Source organism: Aegilops tauschii, chromosome 1 (genome assembly GCF_002575655.3).
Source record: "Aegilops tauschii subsp. strangulata cultivar AL8/78 chromosome 1, Aet v6.0, whole genome shotgun sequence".
In the NCBI taxonomy this organism is placed as follows: domain Eukaryota; kingdom Viridiplantae; phylum Streptophyta; class Magnoliopsida; order Poales; family Poaceae; genus Aegilops; species Aegilops tauschii.
In genome coordinates, this window is record NC_053035.3 from 500753968 (window position 1) to 500780069 (window position 26102).

General features: G+C 45.6%; 8 pseudogenes; all 8 read left to right on the forward strand.

The window, feature by feature from the left end:
• The first annotated feature begins 2788 nt into the window (after nt 1–2788).
• Nucleotides 2789–7554, forward strand: LOC109764426 (plant cysteine oxidase 2-like; annotated as a pseudogene).
• A 32-nt stretch (nt 7555–7586) lies between these two features.
• LOC109764425 (plant cysteine oxidase 2-like) lies at nt 7587–8946 on the forward strand (annotated as a pseudogene).
• Nucleotides 8947–11323: 2377 nt separating this feature from the next.
• LOC109764424 (plant cysteine oxidase 2-like) lies at nt 11324–12081 on the forward strand (annotated as a pseudogene).
• Nucleotides 12082–12684: 603 nt separating this feature from the next.
• Nucleotides 12685–13292, forward strand: LOC141022960 (plant cysteine oxidase 3-like; annotated as a pseudogene).
• Nucleotides 13293–14948: 1656 nt separating this feature from the next.
• LOC141039217 (plant cysteine oxidase 2-like) lies at nt 14949–18596 on the forward strand (annotated as a pseudogene).
• Nucleotides 18597–19280: 684 nt separating this feature from the next.
• Nucleotides 19281–19891, forward strand: LOC109764422 (plant cysteine oxidase 2-like; annotated as a pseudogene).
• Nucleotides 19892–20197: 306 nt separating this feature from the next.
• On the forward strand, nt 20198–21455 carry LOC120972890 (plant cysteine oxidase 1-like; annotated as a pseudogene).
• A 611-nt stretch (nt 21456–22066) lies between these two features.
• LOC109764421 (plant cysteine oxidase 2-like) lies at nt 22067–22767 on the forward strand (annotated as a pseudogene).
• The last annotated feature ends 3335 nt before the right edge of the window (nt 22768–26102 follow it).

Sequence of the window (26102 nt, forward strand, 5' to 3'; positions counted from 1 at the left end):
ATTTCGACGGAAATCATCTCATCTTTCCAGTGGCATGCTGGGTTTGCCAAGTTACTGCCTTGTTCATCATTTTCCTCCGGGAGCACGCATACGCATCGCATATCATATCTTGCATATCATTCATGTATTGCATCATGATGCTTGTGCATTTCCCGTGATTGATTGTGGTTCCGTTGCTTGTGTTCTTGTCTTGGGTAGAGCCCGGAGACGAGTTCGTGAACGAGGAACCTGTTGAGTACGCTTACGAGGATCAAGCTTTCGACAACTCTGAGAACCTTGCAGGCAAGATGACCACCCCTCAAAATCACTTCTATCTTTGCTTTGCTAGTTGTTCGTTCTATTGCCATGCTGCGCTACCTACCACTTGCTATATCATGCCTCCCATACTGCCATGTCAGCCTCTAACCATCCTTTCCTAGCAAACCATTGTTTGGCTAAGTTACCGCTTTTGCTCAGCCCTTCTTATAGCGTTGCTAGTTGCAGGTGAAGATGAAGTTGGTTCCATGTTGGAACATGGATATGTTGGGATATCACAATATCTCTTATTATATTAATGCATCTATATATTAGGTAAAGGGTGGAAGGCTCGGCCTTATGCCTGGTGTTTTGTTCCACTCTTGCCGCCCTAGTTTCTGTCATACCGGTATTATGTTCCTTGAGTTTGCGTTCCTTACGCGGTTGGGTGATTTATGGGACCCCCTTGACAGTTCGCCTTGAATAAAACTCCTCCAGCAAGGCCCAACCTTGGTTTTACCATTTGCCACCTAAGCCTTTTCCCCCGGGTTTTCGCGAGCCCGAGGGTCATCTTTATTTAAACCCCCGGGCCAGTGTTCCTCTGAGTGTTGGTCCAAACTAGAGCCACTTGCAGCGCCACCTTGGGGAAACTCGAGGATTGGTTTTAGTTGTACGTAGTGTTCATCTGGTGTGCCCTGAGAACGAGATATGTGCAGCTCCTATCGGGATTTGTCGGCACATTCGGGCGGCTTTGCTGGTCTTGTTTTACCATTGTCGAAATGTCTTGTAAACCGGGATTCCGAGACTGATCGGGTCTTTCTGGGAGAAGGTTTATCCTTCGTTGACCGTGAGAGCTTATGATGGGCTAAGTTGGGACACCCCTGCAGGGTATTTATCTTTCGAAAGCCGTGCCCGCGGTTATGCGGCAGATGGGAATTTGTTAATGTCCGGTTGTAGAGAACTTTTCACTTGACCCAGTTAAAATACATCAATCGTGTGTGTAGCCGTGATGGTCTCTTCTCGGCAGAGTCCGGGAAGTGAACACGACTTGCATTATGAATGACGTAAGTAGGAGTTCAGGATCACTTCTTGGTCATTACTAGTTGACGACCGTTCCGTTGCTTCTCTTCTCGCTCTCTTTTGCGTATGTTAGCCACCATATATGCTTATTGCCTGCTGCAGCTCCACCTCATTACACCATCTTTTCCTATAAGCTTAAATAGTCTTGATCTCGCGAGTGTGAGATTGCTGAGTCCTCGTGACTCACAGATTCTACCAAAACAGTTGCAGGTGCCGACGATGCCAGTGCAGATGATGGGATCGACCTCAAGTGGGAGTTCGATGAGGAACGTGGTCGTTACTATGTGTCTTTTCCTGATGATCAGTAGTGGAGCCCAGTTGGGACGATCGGGGATCTAGCATTTGCGGTTATCTTATTTTCATTTGGATTTTTGACCGTAGTCGGTCTATGTGTGTATTTTGGATGATGTATGAATTATATTTATGTATTGTGTGAAGTGGCGATTGTAAGCCAACTCTTTATCCCATTCTTGTTCATTACATGGGATTGTGTGAAGATGACCCTTCTTGCGACAAAACCACAATGCGGTTATGCCTCTAAGTCGTGCCTCGACACGTGGGAGATATAGCCGCATCGTGGGCGTTACATAACAGTACAGAGTTGCTCCTAGAGCTGTATGGAGGAAGAAGGAAGGCAGGTCAAGGCTTAGGCTACTCCCTCTCCTCTGGTGTGGCTTGCTACGTGAGTGGATGAGTGGTTTCTGGTTTCTCTGTGTTCGATCGCCCATCTGCATGAGAGCTCGGCGGGGGTTTTATAGGTCAACCCCCCCATGGATACAATGGTAATGTTACAAGGCCGTGGGGCCGGGTTGTCATTGTCCTGGAAGCCGGCGCTGGGACACGCCGGGGGCCAGGGCTCGCCGGGATCTCCGGGCACGGGGCCTGCCGGGTACGAGGGCACTGTTGTCCGTCTTGTCGATCGTCAGGGAGTGGCCGGGTTGAGTCGGCTATAGTGGCGCTCCGTCAGGTCGCCGCTTGCTGGCATCATTGGTGATGGTGGTTGCACTGTTGCCATGCCAGCCCTGGTCAGCGGGTAGGTGGGGCACTGTTGCCATGCCCTGGCTGACCACAGGCACGGGTGGGGCACTGTTGCCTCGATCATCGGTTGGTGGAGACTCGTCCCATCGTACGGCTGGGATGGGACGGGAGCTGACCCGCGGCCGGGTTGAGGAACGCGCCAAAGGGTGGAGCTGGCTTGTTGGAGAAGTCTTGGTGTGCCGGGTTCGGCTGTCTTGAGCTGGTTGCTGGAGCCGAGTCGAGGAGTCCGGGCGGGTTAGAGAGTTTGGCCGGGTCAGGGGGCTTGGCCGGGTCGGGTGACCCGGCCAAGCACGGGCCGGATTGAGGGGCAATGCTAGCCCCGTCATTTTTGAAAAGGATCCGGGTTCCGTTGCCTACCCGGGGTTCATCCCCTCTACAGGTGGGTCTCTGGACCCGTGTCTAGGTGTGTTCAACGCGACTCGACGTTGCACGCGCGATGGCGCTACTGGTTGGACTCGTGAATGGCCGGAACGTCGCCAGCGGCGAGAATGGCGGGGACCTGAATCACGGCAAGCTCGCGAGCGACGAATGCAACGGGAAAACGGACGGAGCACAAGTAGTACGACGACTACTTGAAGCCACAAGCGCGTTGGTGAGCTCGGCAGACTGGGAAGGGCCCTGCCGCGACGGTAGCGAGCTCGACAGCGGAGCAATGGCACGGCAATGGCGACGCGTCGTGCATAGCTTGCTACTACGTGGAAACGGAGAAAGGACGGGGAGAGGAAGGGGTGGAGCTCACCGTGCGGCTCACAAAAGGCCGGTGGGGGAACGGGATCGTAGAGGCGAGGCGGAATCGGCGGCGATCTTCGGCGCGTCCGAAGGTGGAAGTCGACGGTGGAGTGGACGCTGCGGTGACTCCCGGCTCGGTTTAGTAGCACCGAAGGTCGTAGTGGCTGGCGGGGGTCCTTCCTGGCACGGTGGCGCGGCTTGGGGACGACGGTGGCCGCGGTCTGCTCAGCGGTGAGGCGATGGACGCGTACGGGAGGAGGGATCTGGCAAGGGGGGCGAGGCGGAGAGGACCAGGGAGGGAGGAGAGAGCAAGTGGCGGGTGTGGGAGATATTTTGGCGAGCGGGGAGGTCCAACGCAGCACTTATCCCCTTGCCAGGCGTCGCCGATGAGGTGGCTGGACGGTGACGGGCGCGTGCGGTCCTGCCCGGTCGGAGGAACAGGAAGCGACCGGGGAGAGGGAGTGGACCGGCCTAGTTGGGCCAGCTGGCTCGGGTGGGCCGAAGCCCAGGTGATGCAGGGGGCTTCCCCCTATAATTTTATTTTTTTGAAACTTTTATTTTTCTCCTAAAAGTTTTTCTGTTTTTCCTATTTGTTCTTAAAACAAAATAGCCTTACAAAATACAGAACTTGAGCCTAAATTATTATTAAAAATTAGGCTACTGCCAAATTAGTTCAGTAGTTAAATAAATTAGTTTAGTATTTTTATAATTTAAATAGCGTTTAAATAATTGTTTTAACCACTATTTTAATAAGTTTAGGGCATGTAAGCACATTGCAAAAATGTTGGTTCCCCACCATAATTAGTTATGGAATATTTGCATCTCCTTGAACATTTTAGTTTTGTCATTTGAAAACTTGAAATTTTGACTTTATTTTGAATAAGAATTTGGGTTTTGAATCAAAGTGAGATTAGCAACAGTAATAGTGATGAATTGGCATCATTAGCAGGGGCTAACTGTAGCTTGATTATCCGGGCGTTACATCTATTTCTTGTCCTGACCACTCACTTCAGGGGCTCGTCTAGCAAACTCTGTTGTTGACGCTTCAGCCGAGACCATAGTTCTGTACCCTGAAAATGGAGGCAACCTGCATTGCTTCACGGCTTTTACCACTTCCGCTATTCTCGACGTGATGGGACCCCTTACAACAGCGCTGCTGGCAGGGACTGCGCGTACTATAACAAGTCCCCGTTCTCAAATACAACTTGTGAGTGTTTTCTTCCAGTCTTGAATTCAGTTTATCAAGAACATCTGGATGCTTGCTTCTGCTCGCTGACGAAAATGTCCTCTGGTTTCAGGTGTGGTTGACGCATGGTGCTCCTGGCTCAATGAGATCCCCAACAACCATCGGATGAAGGGCGCAATGATGCTATGGCACTTCGTCGTCTAGAACCTGCATGACCATTGTTACCGAGATCTTAACGGCGCTCCGTCTAGCTTGTTGTAAATAACAGTTGTAATCCATGAAAGGTAGGTAGTCAGTCACTCCAACCTTGCTCTGACCAGGCTAGCAAGATCTTCTTTTTACCCTTATTCGTCGGGGTTGAAACTATCTCCTGTTGTCCGCGATCTTCTCATCGTGCATCGTGGTTTTCACGTGTACAGAAACCTTTCTATTTATTTTCAAAAAATGAAGAAACATAAATATATTGGGAAGCAAAGCATGGGACAGACACATGTGATATGTGGCGATAGATCGCCTACCCTACCTGGCAAGCAGGCCACGCGGGTGGGAGAAGCGGCAGCCGACAGGTGTCTGCGGCGTGGCAGGATTGCAAGCCCACATGGACCACGCGCGTCTTCGCGTCCAATTTACCGCACGCGTGTCCGCTTGACCTAACAAAGCATGGGTGAGACCCGAACGACTGAGAGGGAGGGAGTACGAATATATTGCAATAAGTAACCCAATATATGAATGTAAAGAAGGAACAATGTTAGGGATAGAAAAACAATACTTGAGCAATAAATAATGAAAAAGAAACTGGAGGTGGTATTCGCCTCGCCGAGAAGAAGCAGTTTCCTCTTGCGCTCTCCTCTTCCGTTGTGTTCCAGTTCCATCATCTTTCCAAATAGCATCATTTAGCACCGTGTTCGAACCAATAGACTCTAGAGAGTAGTAAGACAACATTGTCTTTTCAAATAGCATCATTTAGTGGTAGACACACTTTTAGCATGTTATTACATTCTCTACATTTTATTGGTTGAAAGAAAAATAAGTTGTACATGCAGCCTCATTTCCATCTTGAGTATGAAGTAAGGCGATTTTTTAATACATTGCATAATACAATAAATACGAGGCTAACTATACTCACAAATGGACCATGGTAATGGTTGTTACAACCATCGGAACCCAATTTGGGTCGACCCACCTGTTCTGATGGGTCGGTGGTGTCCGGTTGCCCTGGTACACTCAAAAAATAGAAGTGGCGGCCAGCGGGTGTCTCCATCCTGGCTGGTTTCCAGATGTAGTGCATACCGATGCCGTGGTGGTTCGTCGTCTAGGACCTGCATGCATAATCCAACAACAATTGTGACCATTTGAACGATGCTTCGTCTAACTTCTTGATGTAGATAAGTACAATTCTAGCCAGCGAAAGACAGGCAGTAAGCCAATCCAACCGAGCTCTCACCAAGCTAGCAAACTCTTTTTACACTCATTTATAGGGGATGAAACTATCTCATGTGGTCCGTGATCTTCTTGTCGTGCGTCGCGATATTCACGTGTACAATCTAGCTTAACTAGTGGGTCTGGAATCAGAAACATTTCTGTTTGTTTTCCAAAAATTAAAAAGGGAAGAAAAATAAATATATTGGTAAGAAAAACATTGGATAGACACATGTGATGTAGGGTGATAGATGGCCTGCCCTGCCTGGTGAGGAGGCAACGTGGGTGGGAGTAGCGGCGGCTGGCGTGTGTCTATAGCGTGGCAGGCTTGCGCGCCAATGTTGAACACGCGTGCCTCTGCGTCCACTTTACTGCATCCACGTCTGCCTGACCTGGCGAAGCATGGGAGAGACCCAAACGGCTGAGAGGGAGGGTGTAAGAATATATGGCAATAAATAACCCAATACATGAAAGTAAAGAAGAAATAATGTTTGGGATAGAAAAAGAATACTTGAGCAATAAATAATTAAAAAGAAATCAGAGGTAGTATTCGCCTCACCACAGGAAGAAGTTTCCTCTCGTGCTGTCCTCCTCCATTGTGTTCCAATTCCGACTTTCGAAATAGCTTCATTTAGCATAGTATTTGAACCAACAGCCTCTAGAGAGTAGTGACACAACACTGTCTTTTAAAATCGCATCAATTAGTGGTAGACACACTTTTAGCATGTCATTAGAATCTCTATATTTTATTGGTTAAAAGAAAATAAGGTGTACATGCGGCCTCATTTCTATTTCAAGCATGAAGAAAGGCGATTTTTGATAAATACAATACATAATTCTATAACACGAGGCTAACTATCCTCACAAATGTGCATGCCATGGTAATGGCTATTACAACCATCGGAACCAAAATTTGGGTCGATCCACCTGTTCCGATGGGTCGGTGGTGTCCGATATCGAAGGCACACTAAAAAAAGAGATATCTAGGTAGGAGATCATCTTTTAATTCTCTTTGGATGGCAAGGAGGCGACGGGCGGAGGGAGAAGTGGCGGTCGGGGGGTGTCTCTAGCATGGCCGGTTTCCAGATAAAGTGCAGACCGATGCCGTGGCGGTTCGTCTTCTAGGACCTGCATGCGTGATCCTACAACAATTTTTACCATCTGAATGGTGCTTCGTCTACCTAGTTTTTGTGGGTAACTAGTTTGGTATATTCTGTTTACCCAAGCATGATGTCATTCCTCTGCACAACCAACCCGGGATGACTGTCTTCAGGAAGAGGCTGTTTTGTTCCATGCAACTTAAGTCGGATGACTAGGCTAGAAGTAACTCAGGGGGTGGCACTAATGCACTCACCACCTCATATGGTAAGTTCGTAGTTTCATTCCCCGTTCCTCTATTTCCTTCTTTTCTGTAGCAATGCTCCTGTCGCTGACAAATTGTTTGCTGATCTACTTCTTGTCCTGACCACTCACTTCAAGGGCTCATCTAGCAATGATAAACACAAACACTATTGTTGATGCTTCAGTCGAGGCCATAGTTCTGTACCCCGAAAATGGAGGCAACCTGCACTGCTTCACGGTGCTTACCACTTGCGTTATTCTTGATGTGATGGGACCCCCTTACAACAGCGTTGCTGGCAGGAACTGCGCGTACTACAGCGAGTCTCAGTTCTGAAACACAGCTGGTGAGTGTTTTCTTCCAGTCTTGAATTCAGTCTATGAAGAACATCTAGATGCTTGCTTATGCTCGCTGACAAAAACGTCCTCTGGTTTCAGGTGTGGTTGGCGCACGGTACTCCTAGCTCAAGGAGATCCCCAACAACTTCTGGATGAAGGGTGTATCGTTGCCGTCGCACTTTGTCGTCTAGGAACCTGCATAACCATTGTTGCCATGATCTGAATGGCGCTCCGTCTAGCTTCATTTAACATAGTATTTCAACCAATAGACTCTTGAGACTAGTGACACAAGATTTCGATAGTCATATTGGTGATTTGGAGGAGATTTCTCGAAAAGGGATTCTTAAGACCACCCTTGCAGTAGGATACCATCCGCTTTGGGTTCTTTATTGTCCTTTTAAATACAATCAATTAGTGGTATACACACTTTTAGCATGTTATTAGAATCTCTAGATTTTATTGGTTCGAAGAAAAATAATGTGTACATGCCGCCTCATATCTAGTTCGGGCATGAAGAAAGGCGATTTTTGATAAATACACTACATAATTCTATAAACACTAGGCTAACTATCCTCATAAATGCGCATGCCATGGTAATAGCTGTTACATCCATCGGAGCCCAAATTTGGGTCGACCCTCCTTTTCTGATGGGTCGGTGGTGTCCGCCTGCCATGGCACACTCAAAAATAAGATATCTAGGCAGGAGATCATCTTTTAATTCTCTCAAGCTGCTGAGGAGGCGATGGGCGAAGGGAGAAGTGCCAGCCGGTGGGTGTCTCCAACCTTGTTGGTTCTTGGATGAAGTGCATACTAATGCCGTAGCGGTTCGCCGTCAAGGACCTGCATGTGTGATACTACAACAATTGTTACAATCTGAACGATGCTTCATCTAGCTTGTTACTGTAGGTAACTAGTTTGGTATCTTTTGTTTACCCAAGCATGTTGTCGTTCCTCTGCACAACAAACCCGAGATGACCGTCTTTAGCAAGATGCTCTTCGGTTCCATGCACCTTAATTCATATGACTGGGCTAGAAGTAACTCAGACGGTATAACTAATGCGCTCACCACATTAGCTGGTAAGTTAGTAGTTTCGTTCCCTGTTCCTCCATTTCCTTCTTTTCTTTAGCAATGCTCATGTCGCTCGACAAATCCTTTGCTGATCTATATCTTGTCCTGACTAGTCACTTCAGGGGCTCGTCTAGCAAAGATAAACACAAACATTGTTGTTGACGCTTCAGCCGAGACCATAGTTTTATACCCCGAAAAGGAGGCAACCTGCACTACTTCACGACCCTTACCCCTTGTGCTACTCCCGATGTGATGGGACCCCTTACAACAGCGCTGCTGGCAGGGACTGCTCGTACTATATATAGCAAGTCCCCGTTCTCAAATACAGCTGGTGAGCGTTTTCTTCCAGTCTTGAATTCAGTTTATGAAGAACATCTAGATGCTTGCTTCTGCTCGTGAACGAAAATGTCCTCTGTTTTCAGGTGTGGTTGACCCATGGTACTCCTGGCTCAAGGAGATCCCCAACAACTATCAGATGAAGGGCGTAATGATGACGTGGCACTTTGTCGTCTAGAACCTGCATGACTATTGTTACCATGATCTTAACGGTGCTTCGTCTAGCTTGTTGTAGATAACATTTGTAACCTGTGAAAGGCACGCAGGAAGTCAGTCCAACCTAGCTCTGACCAGGCTAGCAAAATTTTCTTTTTAGCCTTATTCGTCGGGGTTGAAACTATCTCCTGTAGTCCACAATCTTCTTGTCGTGCGTCGTGGTTTTCACATGTACAGTCTAGCTTGGTTTGGAATCAGAAACCTTTTTGTTTATTTTCAAAGAATGAAAAACAGAAGAAAAATAAATATATTGGGAAGCAAAGCATTGAACAGACGCATGAGGTATGTGGTGATAGATGGCCTACTCTGCCTGGCAAGGAGGCAACACGGGTGGGAGAAGCGGCAGCCGACAGGTGTCTGTAGCGTGGCAGGATTGTGCGCCCACATGGACCGCGCGCGTATTCGCGTCCAGTTTACCGCACGCTTGTCCGCCTGACCTAACAAAGCATGGGAGAGACCCGAACGACTGAGAGGGAGGGAGTACGAATATATGGCAAAAAATAACCCAATATATAAATGTAAAGAAGGAATAATCTTAGGGATAGAAAAACAATACTTGAGAAATAAATAATGAAAAAGAAACAGGAGGTAGCGCGCCTCGCCCAGAAGAAGCAGTTTTCTCTTGCGCTCTCCTCTGCCGTTGTGTTCCAACTCCATCGCATTTCCAAATAGCATCATTTAGCATCGTGTTCGAACCAATAGACTCTAGAGAGTAGTAACACAACATTGTCTTTTCGAATGCATCATTTAGTGGTAGACACACTTTTAGCATGTTATCAGAATCTCTAGATTTTATTGGTTCAAGGAAAAATAAGCTGTACATGGAGCCTCATTTCCGTCTTGAGTATGAAGAAAGGCGATTTTTTAATACGTTGCATAATACAATAAATACGAGGCTAAATATCCTCACAAATGCACATGCCATGGTAATGGTTGTTACAACCATCGCGACCCAATTTGGGTCGACCCACATGTTTTGATGGGTCGGTGCTGTCCGGTTGCCCTGCCACACTCCAAAAATAGAAGTGGCGGCCAACGGGTGTCTCCAGCGTGGCTGGTTTCCAGATGTAGTGCATACCGTTGCCGTGGTGGTTCGTCGTCTAGGACCTGCATGCCTAATCCAACAACAATTGTGACCATCTGAACGATGCTTGGTCTAACTTGTTGATGTAGACAAGTATAGTTCTAACCAGCGAAAGGCAGGTAGTAAGTCAATCCAACCTAGCTCTCACCAGGCTAGCAAACTCTTTTTTACCCTTATTTATCGGGGATGAAACTATCGCATGTGGTCCGTGATCTTCTTGTAGTGCATCTCGATATTCATGTGTACAATCTATCTTAACTAATGGGTCTGGAATCACAAACATTTACGTTTCTTTTCCAAAAATGAAAAAGGGAAGAGAAATAAATGTATTTGGAAGCAAAACACTGGACAGACACATGTGATGTAGGGAGATAGATGGCCTGCCCTGCCTGGTGAGGAGGCAACACGGGTGGGAGAGACCCACGTGGAACGCGCATGCCTCCGCGTCCACTTGACTGCATGCCCATCCGTCTGACCTGGCGAAGGATGGGAGAGACCCAAATGGCGGAGAGGGAGGGTGTAAGAATATATGGCAATAAATAACCCAATAAATGAAAGTAAAGAGGAATAATGTTTTGGATAGAAAAAGAATACTTGAGCAATAAATAATTAAAAAGAAACCAGAGGTAGCAATCGCCTCACCCACAGGAAGAAGTTTCCTCTTGTGCTCTCCTCGTCCATTGTGTTCCAATTCCATCAACTTTCCAAATAACTTCATTTAGCATAGTATTCGAACCAACAAACTCTGGAGAGTAGTGTCACAACATTGTCTTTTAGAACAGCATCAATTAGTGGTAGACACACTTTTAGCATGTTATTAGAATCTCTAGATTTTGTTGGTTGAAAGAAAAATAAGGTGTACATGCGGCATCATTTCTATTTCGAGCATGAGGAAAGGCAATTTTTAATAAATACACTACATAATTCTATAAACACGAGGCTAACTATCCTCACAAATGCGCATGCCATGGTAATGGCTGTTACAACCATCGGGACCCAAATTTGGGTCGACCCACCTGTTCCGACGGGACGGTGGTGTCCGGCATCCACGGCACACTCAAAATAAGAGATATATAGGCAGGAGATCCTCTTTTAGTTCTCTCTAGCTGTCAAGGAGGCGACGGGCGGAGGTAGAAGTGGCGGCCGGCAGGTGTCTCTAGCGTGGCTGGTTTCCAGATGAAGTGCAGACCGATACCGTGGCGGTTCGTCTTCTAGTACCTGCATGCGTGATCCTACAACAATTGTTACCATCTAAATGGTGCTTCATCTAACTAGTTGTTATGGAATCTTCTGTTTACCCAAGCATGCTTTCATTCCTCTGCACAACCAACCCGGGATGACTGTCTTCAGGAAGATGCTCTTTGGTTCCATGTACCTTAAGTCGGATGACTCGGCTAGAAGTAACTCAGAGGATGGCGGTAATGCGCTCACCACCTCATATGGTAAGTTCATAGTTTCTTTCCCCGTTCCTCTATTTCCTTATTTTCTTTAGCAATGCTCACATCGCTGACAAATTGTTTGTTGATCTACTACTTGTCCTGACCACTCACTTCAGGGGCTCGTCTAGCAATGATAAACACAAACACTGTTGTTGACGCTTCAGCCGAGGCCATAATTCTGTACCCTGAAAACGGAGGCAACCTGCACTGCTTCAAGGTGCTTACCACTTGTGCTATTCTCGACGTGATGGGACCCCCTTAAAACAGCGTTGCTGGCAGGAACTGTGTGTACTACAGTGAGTCTCGATTCTAAAGCAAAGATGGTGAGTGTTTTCTTCCAGTGTTGAATTTAGTTTATGAAGAGCATCTAGATGCTTGTTTCTGGTCGCTAACGAAAACGTCCTCTAGTTTCAGGTGTGGTTGGCGCACGATACTCCTAGCTCAAGGAGATCCCCAACAACTTCTGGATCAAGGGTGTAACGATGCCATCACACTTCGTCCTCTAGGAACCTGCATGATCATTGTTACCATGATCTGAACGGCGCTCCGTCTAGCTTCATTTAGCATAGTATTTTAACCAATAGACTCTAGAGAGTAGTGACACAACATTTTCTCTTCAAATACAATCAATTAGTGGTATACACACATTTAGCATGTTATTAGAATCTCTAGATATAATTGGTTCGAAGAAAAATAATGTGTACATGCGGCCGCATATCTATTTCGAGCATGAAGAAAGGCGATTTTTGATAAATACATGCATAATTCTATAAACACGAGGCTAACTATCCTCATAAATGGACCTGCCATGATAATTGCTGTTACATCCATCTGAGCCCAAATTTGGGTCGACCCTCCTTTTCTGATGGGTCGGTGTTGTCCGGCTGCCATGGCACACTCAAAAATGAGATATCTAGGCAGGAGATCCTCTTATAATTCTCTCTGCCTGGCGAGGAGGCGAGGGGCGAAGGGACAATTGGTAGCCGACAGGTGTCAACAACATTGTTGGTTTCCGAATGAAATGCATACTGATGCCATCGCGGTTCGCCGTCTAGGACCTACATGCGTGATAGTACAACAATTGTTACAATATGAATGACGCTTCATCTAGCTTGTTACTGTGGGTATCTTTCGTTTACCAAAGCATGTTGTGATTCCTCTGCACAACGAACCCAGGATGACCGTCTTCAGTAAGGTGCTCTTCGGTTCCATGCACCTTAATTTGTATGACTGGGCTAGAAGTAACTCAGAGGGTGGAACTAATGTGCTCACCACATCAGATGGTAAGTTAGTAGTTTCATTCTTTGTTCCTCTATTTCCTTCTTTTCTTTAGCAATGCTCCTGTCGCTGATAAATCGTTTGCCGATCTATTTCTTGTCCTAAGCACTCACTTTAGGGGCTCGTCTAGCTAAGATAAACACAAACACTGTTGGTATTGCTTCATCTGAGACCATAGTTCTATAGCCTGAAAACGGAGGCAACCTGCACTGCTTCACGACGCTTACCCCTTGTGCTAATCTCGACGTGATGGGACCCCTTACAACAGCGCTGTTGGCAGGGATTGCTCGTACTATAGAAAGTCCCCGTTCTCAAATACAGCTTGTGAGTGTTTACTTCCAGTCTTGAATTCAGTTTATGAAGAACATCTAGATGCTTGCTTTTGCTCGCTGACGAAAATGTCCTCTGGTTTCAGGTGTGGTTGACACATGGTACTCCTGGATCAAGGAGATCCCCAACAACTATCGGATGAAGGGCGTAACAATGCTGTGGCACTTCATCGTTTAGAACTTGCATGACCATTGTTACCACGATCTTAACGGCGCTCCGTCTAGCTTGTTGTACATAACAGTTGTCACCTGTGAAAGGCAGGTAGTCAGTTAGTCCAACCTAGCTTTCACTAGGCTAGCAATATCTTCTTTTTACCCTTATTCATCGGGGTTGAAACTATCTCCTGTGGTCCGCAATATTCTTCTCGTGCGTCGTGGTTTTCACGTGTACAGTCTAGCTTGGTTCGGAATCAGAAACATTTCTGTTTATTTTCAAAAAACTGAAAAACAGAAGAAAAATAAATATATTGGGAAGCAAAGCATTGGACAGACACATGTGATATGTGGCGGTAGATGGCCTACCCTGCCTAGCAAGGAGGCAACGCGGGTGGGACAGGCGGCAACCGACGGGTGTCCGCAGCGTGGTAGGATTGTGCGCCCACAAGGACCACGCGCGTCTTCACGTCCAGTTTACTGGACGCGTGTCCACCTGACGTGGCAAAGCATAGGGATACCCAAACGACTGAGAGGGAGGATTACAAATATATGGCAATAAATAACCCAATATATGATTGTAAAGAAGGAATAATGTTAGGGATAGAAAAAAATACTTGAGAAATAAATAATGAAACCGGAGGAAGTATTCGCGTCACCCAGAAGAAGCAGTTTCCTCTTGCGCTCTCCTCTTCCGTTGTGTTCCAATTCCATCGTCTTTCCAAATAGCATCACTTAGCATCGTGTTCGAACCAATAGACTCTAGAGTGTAGTAGCACAACATTGTCTTTTCAAATAGCATCATTCAGTGGTAGACACACTTTTATCATGTTATCAGAATCTCTAAACTTTATTGGTTCAAGGAAAAATAAGGTGTACATGCAGACTCATTTCCATCCCGAGTATGAAGAAAGGCGATTTTTTAATACATTTCATAATACAATAAATGCGAGGATAACTATCCTCACAAATGCACATGCCATCGTAATGGTTGTTACAACCATCAAAACCCAATTTGGGTCGACCCACCCGTTCTGATGGGTCGATGGTGTCCAGTTGCCCGGGCACACTCAAAAAATAGGAGTGGCGGCCAGCGGGTGTTTCCAGCGTGGTTGGTTTCCAGACGTAGTGCATACCGACACCATGGTGGTTCATCGTCTAGGACCTGCATGCATAATCCAACAACAATTGTGACAATCTGAACGATGCTTCGTCTAACTTGTTGATGTAGATAAGTACAGTTGTAACCAGCGAATGACAGGCAGTAAGTGAATCCAACCTAGCTCTCACCAGGCTAGCAAAATCTTTTTTACCCTTATTTATCGGGGATGAAACTATCTTGGGTGGTCCATGATCTTCAAAAATAAGATATCTAGGCAAGAAATCCTCTTTTAATTCTCTCCGGCTGGCGAGGAGGCGAGGGGTGAAGGGAGAATTGGCAGCCTGCAGGTGTCTCCAACATTGTTGGTTTCTAGATGAAGTGCATACTGATGCCATGGCAGTTCGCCGTCTAGGACCTACATGCGTGATACTACAACAATTATTACAATCTGAACGACGCTTCATCTAGCTTGTTACTGTGGGTAACTAGTTTGGTACCTTTTTTTTACCCAAGCATGTTGCCATTCCTCTGCACAACAAACCCGGGCTGACCGTCTTCAGCAAGATGCTCTTCGGTTCCATGCATCTTAATTCGTATGACTGGGCTAGAAGTAACTCAGAGGGTGGAACTAATGCGCTCACCACATCAGATGGTAAGTTAGTAGTTTCATTCTCTGTTGCTCTATTTCCTTCTTTTCTTTAGCAATGCCCCTTTCACTAACAAATCGTTTGCCGATCTATTTCTTGTCCTGACCACTCACTTTAGGGGCTCGTCTAGCAAAAATAAACACAAACACTGCTGTTATCGCTTCATCCGAGACCATAGTTTTGTAGCCTGAAAACGAGGCAACCTGCACTGCTTCACGACGCTTACCCCTTGCGCTAATCTCGACGTGATGGGACCCCTTACAACAGCGCTGCTAGCAGGGACTGCTCGTACTATAGAAAGTACCGATTCTCAAATACAACTGGTGAGTGTTTTCTTGCAGTCTCGCTGACAAAAATGTCCTCTGGTTTCAGGTGTGGTTGACACACGGTACTCCTGGCTCAAGGAGATCCCCCAACAACTATCGGATGAAGGCGTAATGATGCCGTGGCACTTCGTCGTCTAGAACCTGCATCCATTGTTACCAAGATCTAATCGGCGCTCCGTCTAGCTTGTTGTAGATAACAGTTGTAACCTACGAAAGGCAGGCAGTGATTCAGTCCAACCTAGCTCTGACCAGGCTAGCAAGATCTTATTTTTACCCTTATTCTTAGGGGTTGAAACTATCTCCTGTGGTACGCGATATTCTTCTCGTGCGTTGTGGTTTTCACGTGTACAGTCTAGCATGGTCCAAAATCAGAAACATTTCTGTTTGTTTTCAAAAAATGAAAAATAGAAGAAAAATAAATATATTGGGAAGCAAAGCATTGGACAGACACATGTGATATGTGGCGGTAGATGGCCTACCCTGCATGGCAAGGAGGCAACGCGGGTGGGAGAAGCAACAACCGACGGGTGTCTACAGCGTGGTAGGATTGCGCGCCCACATGGACCACGCGCGTCTTTGCGTCCAGTTTATGGCACGCGTGTCTGCCTGACCTAGCAAATCATGGGGAGACCCAAACGACAAAGAGGGAGGGAGTAGAAATGTATGGCAATAAAGAACCAATATATGAATGTAAAGAAGGAATAATGTTGGGGATAGAAAAAAAATACTTGAGCAATAAATAATGAGAAATAAACCGGAGGTAGTATTCGCGTCACCCAGAAGAAGCAGTTTCCTCTAGCGCTCTCCTCATCCAGTGTGTTCCAATTGCATTGTCTTTCCAAATAGCATCATTTAGCATCGTGTTCGAACCAATACACTCTAGAGTATAGTAACACAACATTGTCTTTTCAAATAGCATTATTTAGTGGTAGACACACTTTTAGCATGTTATTAGAATCTATAGATTTTATTGGTTCAAGGAAAAATAAGTTGTACATGCAGCCTCATTTCCATCTCGAGTATAAAGAAAGGCAATTTTTTAGTACATTGCATAATACAATAAATACGAGGCTAACTATCCTCATAAATTCACATGCCATGATAATGGTTATTACAACCATCAGAACCCAATTTGGGTCGACCCACATGTTCTGATGGGTCGGTGGTGTTTGATTGCCCTGGCACACTCAAAAAATAGAAGTGGCGGCCAGCAGGTGCTTCTAGCGTGGCTGGTTTCCAGATGTAATGCATACCGACGCCGTGGTGGTTCGTCGTCTAGGACCTGCATGCATAATCCAACAACAATTGTGACCATCTGAATGATGCTTCGTCTAACTTGTTGATGTACATAAGTACAGTTCTAACCAGCGAAAGGCAGGCAGTAAGTGAATCCAACCTAGCTCTCACCAGGCTAGCAAACTCTTTTTTACCCTTATTTATCGGGGATGAAACTATCTCATGTGGTCCAGGATCTTCTTGTCATGCGTCGCGATATTCACATGTACAATCTAGCTTAACTAATGGGTCTAGAATCAGAAACATTTCCGTTTCTTTTCCAAAAATGAAAAAGGGAAGAAAAATAAATATATTGGGAAGCAAAACTTTGGACAGACACATGTGATGTAGCGTGATAGATGGCCTGCCCTTCCTGGTGAGGAGGCAACGCAGCTGGGAGAAGCGGCGGCTGGCGGGTGCGTGTAGCGTGGCAGGGTTGCGCACCGACGTGGAACGCGCGTGCCTCCGCGTCCACTTTACTGCATACGCGTCTGCCTGAACTGGTGAAGGATGGGAGAGTCTCAAACGGCCGAGAGGAAGGGTGTAAGAATATATGGCAATAAATAACCCAATAAATGAAAGTAAAGAGGCATAATGTTTGGGATACAAAAAGAATACTTCAGCAATAAATAATTAAAAAGAAACCAGAGGTAGTATTGGCCTCACCCACATAAAGAAGTTTCCTCTTGCGCTCTCCTCTTCCATTGTGTTCCAATTCCATTGACTTTCAAAATAGCTTCAATTATCATAGTATTTGAACCAACAAACTCTAGAGAGTAGTGACACAAAATTGCCTTTTAAAATAACATCAATTAGTGGTAGACACACTTTTAGCATGTTATTAGAATCTCTAGATTTTATTGGTTCAAAGAAAAATAAAGTGTACATGTAGCCTCATTTCTATTTCAAGCATGAAGAAAGGCGATTTTTGATAAATACACTACATAATTCTATATACACGAGGCTAGCTATCCTCACAAATGCACATGCCATTGTAATGGCTGTTGCAACCATCGGAACCATAATTTGGGTCGACCCACTTGTTCCGATGGGTCCGTGGTGTCCGGCATCCAAGGCACACTAAAAAAAGAGATATCTAGGTAGGAGATCCTCTTTTAATTCTCTCTTACTGGCAAGGAGGCGACGGGCGAAGGGAGAAGTGGCGGCCTGCGGGTGTCTCTAGCGTGGCTGGTTTCCAGATGAAGCGCAGACCGATGCCGTGGTAGTTCGTTTTCTATGACCTGCATGCGTGATCCTACAGCAATTGTTACCATCTGAACGGTGCTTCTTCTACCTAGCTGCTGTGGGTAACTAGTTTGGCATCTTCTGTTTACCAAGCATGTTGTCGTTCCTCTGCACAACCAACCCGAGATGATTGTCTTCAGGAAGATGCTCTTTGGTTCCATGCACCTTAAGTCGGATGGCTGGGCTAGAAGTAACTCATATGGTGGCACTAATGCGCTCACCACCTCATATGGTAAGGTCGTAGTTTCATTCCCTATTCCTCTATTTCCTTCTTCTCTTCAGCAATGCTCCTGTCGCTGACAAATCATTTAATGATCTACTTCTTGTCCCGACCACTCACTTCTGGGACTCGTCTAGAAATGATAAACCAAACACTATTGTTGACACTTCAGCCGAGGCCATTGTTCTGTACCCTGAAAACGGAGGCAACCTGCACTGCTTCACGATGCTTAGCATTTGCGCTATTCTGGATGTGATGGGACCCCCTTACAATAGCATTGCTGGCAGGAACTGTGCGTACTACAGCGAGTCTCGGTTCTGAAACACAGCTGGTGAGTGTTTTCTTCCAGTCTTGAATTCAGTTTATGAAGAACATCTAGATGCTTGCTTCTGCTCGCTGACGAAAACGTCCTCTGGTTTTAGGAGTGGTTGGCGCATGGTACTCCTGGCTCAAGGAGATCCCCAACAACTTCTGGATGAAGGGTGTAACGATATCGTTGTACTTCATCATCTAGGAACCTCCATGACCATTGTTACCATGATCTGAACGGTGCTCCATCTAGCTTCATTTAGCATAGTATTTTAACCAATAGACTCTAGAGAGTAGTAACGCAACATTGTCTTTTCAAATACAACCAATTAGTGGTATACACACTTTTAGCATGTTATTAGATTCTCTAGATTTTATTGGTTCGAAGAAAAATAATGTGTACATGCGGCCTCATATCTATTTTCGAGCATGAAGAAAGGCATTTTTTGATAAATACACTACATAATTATATAAACACGAGGCTAGCTATCCTCATAAATGCACATGCCATGGTAATAGTTGTTACTACCATCGGAGCCCAAATTGGGTCGACCCTGCTGTTCCGATGGGTCGGTGGTGTCCGGCTGCCATGGAACACTAAAAAAATGGGTATCTAGGCAGGAGATCCTCTTTTAATTCTCTCCGGCTGGCGAGGAGGCGAGGGTCGAAGGTAGAAGTGCCAGTCGGCGGGTGTCTCCAACATTGTTGGTTTCTAGATGAAGTGCATATTGATGCCGTGGCGGTTCGCCATCTAGGACCTACATGCGTGATACTACAACAATGGTTACAATCTGAACGACGCTTCATCTATCTTGTTGCTGTGGGTAACTAGTTTGGTATCTTCTGTTTACCCAAGCATGTTGTCATTCCTCTGCACAAGAAACCTGGGATGACCGTGTTCAGCAAGATGCTCTTTGGTTCCATCCACCTTAAGTCGTATGACTGGCCTAAAAGTAACTCAACGGGTGGAACTAATGCGCTCACCACATCAGATGGTAAGTTAGTAGTATCATTCCCTTTTCTATATTTCCTTCTTTTCTTTAGCAATGCTCCTGTTGTTGAGAAATCGTTTGCTAATCTATTTCTTGTCCTGACCAGTCACTTCAGGGACTCCTCTAGCAAAGATAAACACAAACACAATTGTTGACGCTTCAGCCGAGACCATAGTTCTGTACCCTGAAAAAGGAGGCAACCTGCACTACTTCACAGCGCTTACCCCTTGCGCTACTCTTGAAGTGATGGGCACCCTTACAACAGCGCTGCTAGCAAGGACTGCTCCGACTATATATAGCAAGTCCCCATTCTCAAATACATCTGGTGAGTGTTTTCTTCCAGTCTTTATTTCAGTTTATGAAGAACATCTAGATGCTTGCTTCTGCTCGCTAACGAAAGTGTCCTCTGGTTTCAGGTGTGGTTTACGCACGGTACTCCTGGCTCAAGGAGATCCCCAACAACTATCGGATGAAGGGCGTGACGATGACGTGGCACTTCATCGTCTAGAACCTGCATAACCATTGTTACCACGATCTGAACGGCGCTCCGTCTAGCTTCATTTAGCATAGTATTTTCTCCAATAGACTCCAGAGAGTATATAGTGACACAACATTGTCTTTTCAAATACAATCAACTAGTGGTATACACACTTTAAGCATGTTATTAGAATCTCTAGATTTTATTGGTTCGAAGAAAAATAATGTGTACATGCGGCCTCATATCTATTTCGAGCATAAAGAAAGGCGATTTCTGATAAATACACTGCATAATTCTATATACACGAGGCTAGCTATCCTCATAAATGCACATGCCATGGTAATAGCTGTTACAACCATCGGAGCCCAAATTCGGGTAGACCCTCCTGTTCCGATGGGTCGGTGGTGTCTGGTTGCCATGGCACACTCAAAAATGAGATATCTAGGCAGGAGATCCTCTTTTAACTCTCTTCGGCTGGCGAGGAGGCAAGGGTCGAAGGGAGAAGTGCTAGCTAGTGGGTGTCTCCAACATTGTTGGTTTCAGGATGAAGTGCATATTGATGCCGTGGCGGTTCGCCGTCTAGGACCTACATGTGTGACACTACAACAATTGTTACAATCTGAACGACGCTTCATCTAGCTTGTTGCTGTGAGTAACTAGCTTGGTATCTTCTGTTTACCCAAGCATGTTGTCATTCCTCTGCACAACAAACCCGGGATGACCGTCTTCAGCAACATGCTCTTCGGTTCCATGCACCTTAAGTCATATGACTAGGCTCGAAGTAACTTAGAGGGTGAAACTAACACACCCACCACATCAGATGGTAAGTTAGTAGTTTCATTCCCTATTCCTCTATTTCCTTCTTTTCTTTAGCAATGCTGCTGTCGTTGACAAATTGTTTATTGATCTATTTCTTGTCCGGACTAGTCACTTCAGGGGCTCCTCTAGCAAAGATATACACAAATACTGTTGTTGGCGCTTCTGCCGAGACCATAGTTCTGTACCCTGAAAACGAAGGCAACCTGCACTACTTCGCGGCGCTTATCCCTTGCGCTACTCTCGACATGATGGGACCCCTTACAATAGCGTTGCTGGCAGGGACTGCTCGTACTCCATATAGCAATTCCCCGTTCTCAAATACAGCTAGTGAGTGTTTTCTTGCAGTACTAAATTCAGTTTATGAAGAACATCTCGATGCTTGCTTCTGCTCGCTAACGAAAATGTCCTCAGGTTTCAGGCGTGGTTGACGCACGGTACTCCTGGCTCAAGGAGATCCCCAACAACTATCAGATGAAGGGCGTAACGATGACGTGGCACTTCATTGTCTAGAAACTGCATGAGTATTGTTACCATGATCTTAATGGCGCTCCGTCTAGCTTGTTGTAGATAACAGTTGTAACCTGCGAAAGGCAGGCAGGAAGTCCAACCTAGCAATGACCAGGCTAGCAAAATCTTCTTTTTAATTACCCTTATTTGTCGGGGTTGAAACTATCTCCTGTAGTCCGCGATCTTCTTGTCGTGCGTCGTGGTTTTTACGTGTACAATCTAGCTTGGTCTGGAATCAGAAACCTTTTGTTTATTTCCAAAAATTGAAAAACAGAAGAAAAATAAATATATTGGGAAGCAAAGCATTGGACAGACACATGAGATATGTGGCGATAGATGGCCTACTCTGCCTGGCAAGGAGGCAACTCAGGTGGGAGAAGTGACAGCCGACAGGTGTTTGTAGCTTGGCAGGATTGCGCACCCACATGGACTGCGCGCGTCTTCGCGTCCAGTTTAATGCACGCGTGTCCGCCTGACCTGACAAAGCATGGGTGAGACCCGAACGACCGAGAGAGAGGGAGTACAAATATATGGCAATAAATAACCCAATATATGAATGTGAAGAAGAAATAATGTTAGGGATAGGAAAACAATACTTTAGCAATAAATAATGAAAAAGAAACCGGAGGTAGTATTCACCTCGCCCAAAAGAAGCAGTTTCCTCTTGCGCTCTCCTCTGCCGTTGTGTTCCAATTCCGTCGTCTTTCCAAATAGCATCATTTAGCATCGTGTTCGAACCAATAGACTCCAACATTGTTGGTTTTCAGATGAAGTGCACACTGATGCCGTGGCGGATCGCCGTCTAGGACCTACGTGCGTGATACTACAACAATTGTTACAATCTTAACGACGCTTCATCTAGCTTGTTACTATGGGTAACTAGTTTGGTATCCTTTGTTTACAAAAGCATGTTGTCGTACCTCTGCACAACAAACCCGAGATGACCGTCTTTAGCAAGATGCTCTTCGGTTCCATGCACCTTAATTCATATGACTGGGCTAGAAGTAACTCACAGTGTGGAACTAATGCGCTCACCACATTAGATGGAAAGTTAGTAGTTTCATTCCCTGTTCCTCTATTTCCTTCATTTCTTTAGCAATGCTCATGTCGCTGACAAATCGTTTGCTGATCTATATCTTGTCCTGACTAGTCACTTCAAGGCCTCGTCTAGCAAAGATAAACACAAACACTGTTGTTGACGCTTCAGCCGAGACCATAGTTCTGTACCCTGAAAAAGGAGGCAACCTGCACTACTTCACGACGCTTACCCCTTACAACAGCGCTGCTAGCAGGGACTGCTCGTACTATATATAGCAAGTCCCTGTTCTCAAATACAGCTGGTGAGTGTTTTCTTCCGGTCTTGAATTCAGTTTATGAACAACATCTGGATGCTCGCTTCTGCTCACGAACGAAAATGTCCTCTGGTTTCAGGTGTGGTTGACCCACGGTACTCCTGGCTCAAGGAGATCCCCAACAACTATCAGATGAAGGGCGTAACAATGACGTGGCACTTCATCGTCGAGAACCTGCATGACCATTGTTACCATGATCTTAATAGTGCTTCATCTAGCTTGTTGTAGATAACAGTTGTAACCTACAAAAGGCAGGCAGGCAGTCAGTCCAACCTAGCTCTGACCAGGCTAGCAAAATCTTCGTTTTACCCGTATTCATCGGGGTTGAAACTATCTCCTGTAGTCCGACACATGAAAAACAGAAGAAAAAAATATTGGGAAGCAAAGCATTGGACCGACACATGAGATATGTGGCGATAGATGGCCTACTCTGCCTGGCAAGGAGGCAACACGGGTGGGAGAAGCGGCAGCCGACAGGTGTCTGTAGCGTGGCAGGATTGCGTGCCCACATGGACCACGCGCGTCTTCGCGTCCAGTTTACCGCACGCGTGTCCGCCTGACCTGACAAAGCATGGGAGAGACCCGAGCGACTAAGAGGGAGGGAGTACGAATTTATGGCAATAAATAACCCAATATATAAATGTAAAGAAGGAATCATCTTAGGGATATAAAAACAATACTTGAGGAATAAATAATGAAAAAGAAACCGGAGGTAGTATTCGCCTCACCCAGAAGAAGCAGTTTTCTCTTGCGCTCTCCTCTGCCGTTGTGTTCCAACTCCATCGTCTTTCCAAATAGCATCATTTAGCATCGTGTTCGAACCAATAGACTCTAGAGAGTAGTAACACAACATTGTCTTTTCGAATGCATCATTTAGTGGTAGACACACTTTTAGCATGTTATCGGAATCTCTAGATTTTATTGGTTCAAGGAAAAATAAGCTGTACATGCAGCCTCATTTCCGTCTTGAGTATGAAGAAAGGCGATTTTTTAATACGTTGCATAATACAATAAATATAGGCTAACTATCCTCACAAATGCACATGCCATGGTAATGGTTGTTACAACCATCGTGACCCAATTTGGGTCAACCCACATGTTTTGATGGGTCGGTGCTGTCCGGTTGCCCTGGCACACTCCAAATATAGAAGTGGCGGCCAGCGGGTGTCTCCAGCGTGGTTGGTTTCCAGATGTAGTGCATACCGGTGTCGTGTTGGTTCGTCGTCTAGGACCTGCATGCGTAATCCAACAACAATTGTGACCATCTGAACGATGCGTCGTCTAACTTGTTGATGTAGATAAGTATAGTTCTAACCAGCGAAAGGCAAGCAGTAAGTAAATCCTACCTAGCTCTCACCAGGCTAGCAAACTCTTTTTTACCCTTATTTATCGGGGATGAAACTATCGCATGTTGTCCGTGATCTTCTTGTAGTGCATCGCGATATTCACGTGTACAATCTAACTTAACTAATGGGTCTGGAATCACAAACATTTACGTTTCTTTTCCAAAAATGAAAAAGGGAAGAAAAATAAATGTATTGGGAAGCAAAACACTGGACAGACACATGTGATGTAGGGTGATAAATGGCCTGCCGTGCCTGGTGAGGAGGCAACACAGGTGGTAGAGACCCACGTGGAACGTGCATGCCTCCGCATACACTTTACTGCATGCCCATCCGTCTGACCTGGCGAAAGATGGGAGAGACCCAAATGGCTGAGAGGGAGGGTGTAAGAATATATGGCAATAATTAACCCATTAAATGAAAGTAAAGAGGAATAATGTTTTGAATAGAAAAAGAATACTTGAGCAATAAATAATTAAAAAGAAACCAGAGGTAGTATTCACCTTACCCACAGGAAGAAGTTTCCACTTGTGCTCTTCGTCCATTGTGTTCCAATTCCGTGGACTTTCCAAATAAATTCATTTAGCATAGTATTTGAACCAAAAACTCTAGAGAGTAGTGACACAACATTGTCTTTTAAAATAGCATCAATTAGTGGTAGACACACTTTTAGCATGTTATTAGAATCTCTAGATTTTATTGGTTCAAAGAAAAACAAGGTGTACATGCGGCCTCATTTCTATTTCGAGCATGAGGAAAGGCGATTTTTAATAAATACACTACAAAATTCTATAAACACGAGGCTAACTATCCTCAGAAATGCGCATGCCATGGTAATGGCTGTTACAACCAATGGGACCCAAATTTGGGTCGACCCACCTGTTCCGATGGGATGGTAGTGTCCGGCATCCTAGGCACACTAAAAATAAGATATATCTAGGAAGGAGATCCTCTTTTTATTCTCTCTAGCAGGCAAGGAGGCGACGGGCGGAGGGAGAAGTGGCGGCCGGCGGGTGTCTCTGGCGTGGCTGGTTTCCAGATGAAGTGCAGACCGATACCATGGCGGTTCGTCTTCTAGTACCTGCATGTGTGATCCTACAACGATTGTTACCATCTGAATGGTGCTTCATCTAACTAGTTGCTGTGGGTAACTAGTATGGCATCTTCTGTTTACCCAAGCATGCTTTCATTCCTCTGCACAACCAACCCGGGATGATTGTCTTCAGGAAGATGCTCTTTGGTTCCATGCACCTTAAGTCGGATGACTGGGCTAGAAGTAACGCAGAGGATGGCGCTAATGCGCTCACCACCTCATATGGTAAGTTTGTAGTTTCTTTCCCCGTTCCTCTATTTCCTTATTTTCTTTAGCAATGCTCATGTCGTTGACAAATCGTTTGCTGATCTACTACTTGTCCTGACCACTCACTTCAGGGGATCGTCTAGCAATGATAAACACAAACACTATTGCTGACGCTTCAGCCGAGGCCATAGTTCAGTACCCTGAAAACGGAGGCAACCTGCACTACTTCTCGACGTGATGGGACCCCCTTACAACAGCGTTGCTGGTAGGAACTGCGCGCACTACAGCGAGTCTTGATTCTAAAGCACAGCTGGTGAGTGTTTTCTTCCAGCCTTGAATTTAGTTTATGAAGAACATCTAGATGCTTGTTTCTGGTCGCTGACGAAAACGTCCTCTAGTTTCAGGTGTGGCTGGTGCACGGTACTCCTAGCTCCAGGAGATCCCCAACAAATTCTGGATGAAGGGTGTAACGATGCCATCACACTTCGTCCTCTAGGAACCTGCATGACCATTGTTACCATGATCTGAACGGCGCTCCGTCTAGCTTCATTTAGCATAGTATTTTAACCAATAGACTCTAGAGAGTAGTGACACAACATTGTCTCTTCAAATACAATCAATTAGTGGTATACACACTTTTAGCATGTTATTAGAATCTCTAGATTTTATTAGAATCTCTGGATTTTATTGTCTCTTCATATCTATTTCGAGCATGAAGAAAGGCGATTTTTGATAAATACACTGCATAATTTGATGAACACGAGGCTAACTATCCTCATAAATGGACATGCCATGCTAATTGCTGTTACATCCATCGGAGCGCAAATTTGGGTCGACCCTCGTTTTCTTATGGGTCGGTGTTGTCCGGCTGCCATGGCACAGTCAAAAATGAGATATCTAGGAAGGAGATCCTCTGATAA